Genomic DNA, 9,580 nt, shown 5'->3' on the forward strand with positions numbered 1-9,580 from the left:
CCTCAGTTTTGAGAACCAAGGTATCAATCCAGTAGGAGGCCACGCTCAAGTCCCTCGCACCTACACAAACAAACAAGAACCTCGCCACCAACGCAATAAAGGGGTTGTCAATCCCTTCACAGTCACTTACGAAAGTGAGATATGATAGATATGATAAGATAATATTTTTGGTATTTTTATGATAAAGATGCAAAGTAAAATAAAAGGCAATAAAAATAGCTAAGTGTTGGAAGATTAATATGATGGAAAATAGACCCGGGGGCCATAGGTTTCACTAGTGGCTTCTCTCAAGATAGCATAAGTATTACGGTGGGTGAACAAATTACTGTTGAGCAATTGATGGAATTGAGCATAGTTATGAGAATATCTAGGTATGATCATGTATATAGGCATCACGTCCGCGACAAGTAGAACGAAACGACTATGCATACTATTACTCCACACATCGACCGCTATCTAGCATGCATCTAGAGTATTAAGTTCAACAGAACACAGTAATGCTTTAAGTAAGATGACATGATGTAGAGGGATAAACTCATGCAATATGATATAAACCCCATCTTGTTATCCTCGATGGCAACAATACAATACGTGCCTTGCTGCCCCTACTGTCACTGGGAAAGGACACCGCAAGATTGAACCCAAAGCTAAGCACTTCTCCCATTGCAAGAAAGATCAATCTAGTAGGCCAAACCAAACTGATAATTCGAAGAGACTTGCAAAGATAACCAATCATACATAAAAGAATTCATAGGAGATTCAAATATTTTTCATAGATAATCTTGATCATAAACCCACAATTCATCGGTCTCAACAAACACACCGCAAAAGAAGAGTTACATCAAATAGATCTCCACGAGAATCATGGAGAACTTTGTATTGAGATCCAAAGAGAGAGAAGAAGCCATCTAGCTAATAACTATGGACCCGAAGGTCTGAGGTAAACTACTCACGCATCATCGGAGAGGCTATGGTGTTGATGTAGAAGCCCTCCGTGATCAATGCCCCCTCCGGCAGGACGCCGGAAAGGCCCCAAGATGGGATCTCACGGGTACAGAAGGTTGCGGCGGTGGAATTAGGTTTTCGTGGATGCCTCTGATGGTTTGGGGGTACGTAGGTATATATAGGATGAAGAGGTACATCGGTGGAGCAACGTGGGCCCCACGAGGGTGGAGGGCGCGCCTGGGGGGTAGGCGCGCCCCTGCCTCATGCTCTCCTGGTTGATTTCTTGACGTGGACTCCGAGTCCTCTGGATCATGTTTGTTCCGAAAATCACATTCCCGAAGGTTTCATTCCGTTTGGACTCCGTTTGATATTCTTTTTCTGCGAAACTCTGAAATAGGCAAAAAAATAGCAATTTGGGCTGGGCCTCCGGTTAATAGGTTAGTCCCAAAAATAATATAAAAGTGTATAATAAAGCCCATGAAACATCCAAAACAGAATATAATATAGCATGGAACAACCAAAAATTATAGATACGTTGGAGACGTATCAAGCATTCCCAAGCTTAATTCCTTCTCGTCCTCGAGTAGGTAAATGATAAAAACAGAATTTTTTGATGTGGAATGCTACTTGGCATAATTTTTTAATGTAACCCTCTTAATTGTGGTAGGAATTTTCAGATCCGAAAGATTCAAGATAAAAGTTTAATATTGACATAAAAGTAATAATACTTCAAGCATACTAAATAAGCAATTATGTCTTCTCAAAATAACATGGCCAAAGAAAGTTCATCCCTACAAAATCATATAGTTTGGTCATGCTCCATTTCCGTCACACAAGAATGCTCTCATCATGCACAACCCCGATGACAAGCCAAGCAATTGTTTCATACTTTAGCAATCTCAAACTTTTTCAACCTTCACGCAATACATGAGCGTGAGCCATGGATATAGCACTATGAGTGGAATAGAATGTAATGATGGGGGTTATGTGGAGAAGACAAAAAAGGAGAAAGTCTCACATCAACGCGGCTAATCAATGGGCTATGGAGATGCCCATCGACTGATGTTAATGCAAGGAGTAGGGATTGCCATGCAACGGATGCACTAGAGCTATAAATGCATGAAAGCTCAACAAAAGAAACTAAGTGGGTGTGCATCCAACTTGCTTGCTCTCGAAGACCTAGGGCGTTTGAGGAAGCCCATTGTTGGAATATACAAGCCAAATTCTATAATGAAAAAATTCCCACTAGTATATGAAAGTGACAACACAAGAGACTCTCTATCATGAAGATCATGGTGCTACTTTGAAGCACAAGTGTGGAAAAAGGATAGTAGCATTGCCCCTTTTTATTTTCTCTTTTTTTTTGGCCTCTTTTTTTTATTTGGCCTTTCTATTTTTTTATTGGGACAATGCTCTATGAATGATGATCATCACACTTCTATTTATTTACAACTCAATGATTACAACTCGATACTAGAACAAAGTATAACTCTATATGAATGCATCCGGCGGTGTACCGGGATGGGCAATGAATCAAGAGTGACATGTATGAAAACTTATGAACGGTGGCTTTGCCACAAATACGATGTCAACTACATGATCATGCAAAGCAATATGACAATGATGAACGTGTTATGATAAAAGGAACGGTGGAAAGTTGCATGGCAATATATCTCGGAATGGCTATGGAAATGCCATAATAGGTAGGTATGGTGGCTGTTTTTAGGAAAATATAAGGAGGTTTATGTGTGATAGAGCGTATCTTATCACGGGGTTTGGATGCAGCGGTGAATTTTGCACCAACTCTCAAGGTGAGAAAGGGCAATGCACGGTACCGAAGAGGCTAGCAATGATGGAAAGGTAAGAGTGTGTATAATCCATGGACTCAACATTAGTCATAAAGAACTCACATACTTATTGCAAAAATCTACAAGTCATTAAAAACCAAGCACTACGCGCATGCTCCTAGGGGGATAGATTGGTAGGAAAAGACCATCGCTCGTCCCCGACTGCCACTCATAAGGAAGACAATCAAAGAACACCTCATGTTTCAAATTTGTTACATAACGTTTACCATACGTGCATGCTACGGGACTTGCAAACTTCAACACAAGTATTTCTCAATTTCACAACTACTCAACTAGCACAACTTTAATATCACTACCTCCATATCTCAAAACAATCATCAAGCATCAAACTTCTCTTAGTATTCAACACACTCCTAAGAAAGTTTTTACTAGTCTTGAATACCTAGCATATTAGGACTAATTTCCCAATTTAAGCAAATTACCATGCTGTTTAAGACTCTCAAAATAATATAAGTGAAGCATGAGAGAATAATAGTTTCTATAAAACAAAACCACCGCCGTGCTCTAAAAAATATAAGTGAAGTACTAGAGCAAAAACTATATAGCTCAAAAGATATAAACGAAGCGCATAGAGTATTCTAATAAATTCCGAATCATGTGTGTCTCTCTCAAAAGGTGTGTACAGCAAAGATGATTGTGGTAAACTAAAAAACAATGACTCAAATCATACAAGACGCTCCAAGCAAAACACATATCATGTGGTGAATAAAAATATAGCTCCAAGTAAAGTTACCGATGGAAGTAGACGAAAGAGGGGATGCCTTCCGGGGCATCCCCAAGCTTTGGCTTTTTGGTGTCCTTAGATTAACTTGGGGTGCCATGGGCATCCCCAAGCTTAGGCTCTTGCCACTCCTTGTTCCATAATCCATCAAATCTTTTACCCAAAACATGAAAACTTCACAACACAAAACTTAACAGAAAATCTCGTGAGCTGCGTTAGCGAAGGAAAACAAAACACCACTTCAAGGTACTATAATGAACTCATTCTTTATTTATATTGGTGTTAAACCTACTGTATTCCAACTTCTCTATGGTTTATAAACTATTTTACTAGCCATAGATTCATTAAAATAAGCAAACAACACACGAAAAACAGAATCTGTCAAAAAGAGAACAGTCTGTAGTAATCTGTAACTAACACAAACTTCTGGAACTCCAAAAACTCTACCAAAATAGGAAGACCCAGACAATTTGTTTATTGATCTGCTGCAATTGGAATCAATATTTTATCACGTTCTGGTGATTTATAACAATTGTTTTCGTGAACAGAGAGTTTCTGGAATTTTCAGCAAAATCAAATAACTATCATCCAAGAAGATCCTATAGGTTTAACTTGGCACAAACACTAATTAAAACATAAAAACAAATCTAACCAGAGGCTAGATCAAATATTTATTCCTAAACAGAAGCAAAAGCAAAAAAACTAAAAATAAAATTGGGTTGCCTCCCAACAAGCGCTATCGTTTAACGCCCCTAGCTAGGCATAAAAGCAAGGATAGATCTAGGTATTGTCATATTTGGCTTTCAATTTTTTAGCGGGATCATGCTCGAATCTAGGAGGTTCTTTACGTTTTCCTTCATATTCGGAAATTTTTAGATCTAAAGAATCCAACCGCTTATTGCAAAGGGTAATCAACATATTCATGCGGTGAATATTTCCGCTAACACTCTTAAGAGGATCAAGAGACTTTTGTAAGATCTTAGTTACTTCGCAAATCTTTTCAAAAACTTTTGTCTCTTCCTGGGTATGTTGTGGCCTCTTTTGTTGAGGTAGTGTTCCCACTACCCCCTCTATGATTTCATGCGCAACACTGGGATCAATTTCAATAAAATTTCCTTTGGCAACACAATCCAAGAGTTGTCTATGGGACATATTTAGTCCAACGTAAAAACTGCGAAGCAAAATTCTAAAACTCACCTCTAAGGTGCAATTACGATAAGATTCCATCATCCTATACCAAGCATCTTTTAAATTTTCTCCTTGTCTTTGTTTATAGTGAAGAACTTCAAACTCAGGGGACAAAGGAGCAGATAAAGGACTAGCCATAACGACAAAGCAAGCGAGAAACAAGCAAATGGAAAAAGAGAGGGCGAATAAAACGGCAAGGGTGAAGTGGGGGAGAGGAAAACGAGAGGCAAATGGCAAATAATGTAATGCAAGGGATAAGGTTTGTGATGGGTACTTGGTATGTTGACTTTTGCGTAGACTCCCCGGCAACGGCGCCAGAAATCCTTCTGGCTACCTCTTGAGCACTGCGTTGGTTTTTCCCTTGAAGAGGAAAGGGTGATGCAGAAAAGTAGCGTAAGTATTTCCCTCAGTTTTGAGAACCAAGGTATCAATCCAGTAGGAGGCCACGCTCAAGTCCCTCGCACCTACACAAACAAATAAGAACCTCGCAACCAACGCAATAAAGGGGTTGTCAATCCCTTCACGGTCACTTACGAAAGTGAGATCTGATAGATATGATAAGATAATATTTTTGGTATTTTTATGATATAGATGCAAAGTAAAATAAAAGGCAATAAAAATAGCTAAGTGTTGTAAGATTAATATGATGGAAAATAGACCCGGGGGCCATAGGTTTCACTAGTGGCTTCTCTCAAGATAGCATAAGTATTACGGTGGGTGAACAAATTACCGTTGAGCAATTGATAGAATTGAGCATAGTTATGAGAATATCTAGGTATGATCATGTATATAGGCATCACGCCCGCGACAAGTAGACCGAAATGATTCTGCATCTACTACTATTACTCCACACATCGACCGCTATCCAGCATGCATCTAGAGTATTAAGTTCAAAAGAACAGAGTAATGCTATGATATAAAACCCATCTTTTTATCCTTGATGGCAACAATACAATACGTGCCTTGCTACCCCTACTGTCACTGGGAAAGGACACCGCAAGATTGAACCCAAAGCTAAGCACTTCTCCCATTGCAAGATAGATCAATCTAGTAGGCCAAACCAAACTGATAATTCGAAGAGACTTGCAAAGATAACAAATCATACATAAAAGAATTCATAGGAGATTCAAATATTTTTCATAGATAATCTTGATCATAAACCCACAATTCATCGATCTCAACAAACACACCGCAAAAGAAGAGTTATATCAAATAGATCTCCACGAGAATCATGGAGAACTTTGTATTGAGATCCAAAGAGAGAGAACAAGACATCTAGCTAATAACTATGGACCCGAAGGTCTGAGGTAAACTACTCACACATCATCGGAGAGGCTATGGTGTTGATGTAGAAGCCCTCCGTGATCAATGCCCCCTCCGGCAGGACGCCGGAAAAGGCCCCAAGATGGGATCTCACGGGTACAGAAGGTTGCGGTGGTGGAATTAGGTTTTCGTGGATACCTTTGATGGTTTGGGGGTACGTAGGTATATATAGGATGAAGAAGTACATCGGTGGAGCAACATGGGCCCCACGAGGATGGAGGGCGCGCCTGGGGGGTAGGCGCGCCCCCCTGCCTCGCGCTCTCCTGGTTGATTTCTTGACGTGGACTCCAAGTCCTCTGGATCACATTTGTTCCGAAAATCACGTTCCCGAAGGTTTCATTCCGTTTGGACTCCGTTTGATATTCTTTTTGTGCGAAACTCTGAAATAGGCAAAAAAACAGCAATTTGGGCTGGGCCTCCGGTTAATAGGTTAGTCCCAAAAATAATATAAAAGTGTATAATAAAGCTCATTAAACATCCAAAACAGAATATAATATAGCATGGAACAATAAAAAATTATAGATACATTGGAGACGTATCATCGTCCTAATTTTTCAGAATTTTTGGAGTTACAGAAATTTTTGAAAGTTCCAGATTACGACTGTTTTGTTTTGACAGATTATGTTTTCTTTGTGTTGTGTGCTTATTTTGATGGCTCTATGGTTTTCTTTGATGAGTTTTTGCCATAGAAAAGTTGGAATATGGTAGATATAATACAAAAACAAAATATGAATTGGTTTGATACAACACTTATAGTAGTGGTTTGCTTTCTTTTACTAACGGATCTCACAGAGGTTCTGTTGAGTTTTGTGTGATTGAAGTTTTCAGGTTTTGGGTTATCTTACGATGGATGAAAGAAAGATAGAAGAGCCTAAGCTTATGAATGCCCCGGCATCCCAAGCTATTATACCAGAATGAGAAACCAACTAAGCTTGGGGATGCCCCCGAGTGTCATCCCCTCTTTCTTCTAACAACCATCGGTATTTTACTCGAGGCTATATTTTTGTTCGTCACATGATATGTGTTTTGCTTGCAGCGTCTTGTATGATATGTGTCTTTGCTTGTTTTATTTTGTGTTTTAAGTCATCAATCCTTGCTGGACACACCTATTTGAGAGAGCCAAAATTATATCATGACTTGTTAGAATTGCTCTCTGTGCTTCACTTAAATCTTTTATGAGCTAGGACTTGCTCTAGTGCTTCACTTATATCTTTTTTAGCACGGTGTGCTTATTATTTTTGAAGAAATGCTCTCTTGCCTCACTTAGATTTATTTGAGAGTTAGTAAAATTTTGGAGAAAGTCTCTCTTGCTTCACTTAAATTATTTTGAGAGAAAGAATTTTTTTATGCTCATGATCTTCAATTATATTTGTTTGAGCTTATGAAAAGCAACACATGAAAATTAGTCCCAAAGTGATAGATATCCAAGAAGGATAAAGTAAAAAAATTCATGAAGATCATTGGACAAAATAAACTTGATTCTTAGTAATAGTTTTGAGATATGATGATGTGATATGTGAGTTATGTTGATGAGTAATTGTGCTCTAGTAAGAATATTGGTGTTAAGGTTTGTGATTCCCTATGCATGCACGGAAGTCAATAATCATGCAATGAAAATTATATCCTACTTGTGGTGCATTATTCGGTGTTAATTATGCTTAATGCTTTCTTATGAGATTGTTCGTTTCTTGGTTGGTCGCTTCTCAATCATTTTGCTAGCCTTCATTTCGTACCAAGTATGACCTCTACTTGTGCATCCAAAATCCTTTAAACCAGTTTTGCCACATGAGTCCACTATATCTACCTATATGCGGTATTATTTTTCTATTCTAAGCAAATTTGCATGTGTCATCTCTAATTTTCAAAATAAACTTCTCTTTTGTGTGTTTGTTTCGCTCGCGGAATAGTAACGGGTGGCTAATATTTTCCATGTTGGATGTGTTATTCTCACGATGAGTGTTTATTCACTTGTCATTGCACGAGAGTAAGGCAAAGGTTTTAGGGATGCCCAGTCCCGAAATGCAAAAATGAATTTACTTTATGTTGTCAAATAATAAATTCCTTGGAAAGTGTTGGCTATGGAGGGCAACCGTGGATACGGCTAGCCATGGAAAGTGAAAGAATGGTGGAAAAAGGAATAAACTTTATTTTCTGTTTGGGAACCGCCTATGGCATATCTAGCATGGAAAGTGTTCAGAACTCTAAGACGTTTTCGTTGGTGGGATGGATACTCCTCCCAAAATGTTTTTATCTCTAATTTTTCGCTTTGAGCTCTGGCACCTCTACAAATCCCTACTTCCCTCTGCGAAGGGCCTTTCTTTTACTTTATGCAATTTTTATTTTTGAGTCTCCATCTTCTCTTATAAAAGAACCAACTAAGAGGCAATATGATCATGCTTAAGTATTGGGTGTAGCTAATATTCGAGTGTGTTTCATGAATGGATCAATGTTTGAGCATGATGACCTAGGGATAACTTGTTTTAGCATTGATATTTTGAAAGACATGGTTGCTTGTTGATATGCTTGAGTATCTAAATTATTATGTCAAAACTAGACTATCGCTTTGAATCACATTAAAAGTCCAAATGTCCATGCTATAAAGAAAAGAATATGATATGACTTGATAAACAGCACTCCACATGAAAAATTCTGTTTTTATCACTTACCTACTCGAGGATGAGCAGGAGTTAAGCTTGGGGATGCTGATACGTCTCGAAATCTATAATTTTTGATTGTTCCATGTTGTTTTATTATCAATCTTGGATGTTTTATAATCATTTTATAGTCATTTTATATCATTTTTGGTACTAACCTATTGACATAGTGCCAAGTGCCAGTTGCTGTTTTTTTGCATGTTTTTTACATCGCAGGAAATCAATATCAAACGGTGTCCAAATACCCCGAAACTTTACAGAGAATTTTTATGGGCTAGAAGGAAGAAGTTGGGCCCTGGTTTTACCTGGGGGAGTCCTGAGGAGGGGACAACCCACTAGGGCACGCTAGGAGGCCCTGGCGCGCCCTGGTGGGTTGTGCCCTCCTCGGGTGCCCCGGGCCGTCTATTTGCTCTATAAATACCCCAAAAATCTAGAAACCCTAAAGGCATCGACGAAATATTCATCCAGCCGCCGCAAAGTCCAGAACCACCAGATCCAATCTAGACACCATCACGGAGGGGTTCAACACTTTCATTGGTGCCTCTTCGATGATGCGTGAGTAGTTCTTTGTAGACCTTCGGGTCCGTAGTTAGTAGGTAGATGGCTTTCTCTCTCTCGCTGAATTCTCAATACAATGGTCTCTTGGAGATCCATATGATGTAACTCTTTTGCGATGTGTTTGTTGGGATCTAATGAACTTCGAGTTTATGATCTGTTATATCTTTTTATATCCATGAAAGTTATTTGAGTTTCTTTGATCTCTTATATGCATGATCTCTTATAGCCTCGTATTTCTTCTCCGATATTTGGGTTTTGTTTGGCCAACTTGATCTATTTATCTTGCAATGGGAAGAGGTGCCTGGTAGTGAGTTCGATCTTAC

The sequence above is a fragment of the Triticum aestivum genome, chromosome 3D (genome assembly GCF_018294505.1).
Source record: "Triticum aestivum cultivar Chinese Spring chromosome 3D, IWGSC CS RefSeq v2.1, whole genome shotgun sequence".
Lineage (NCBI taxonomy): Eukaryota > Viridiplantae > Streptophyta > Magnoliopsida > Poales > Poaceae > Triticum > Triticum aestivum.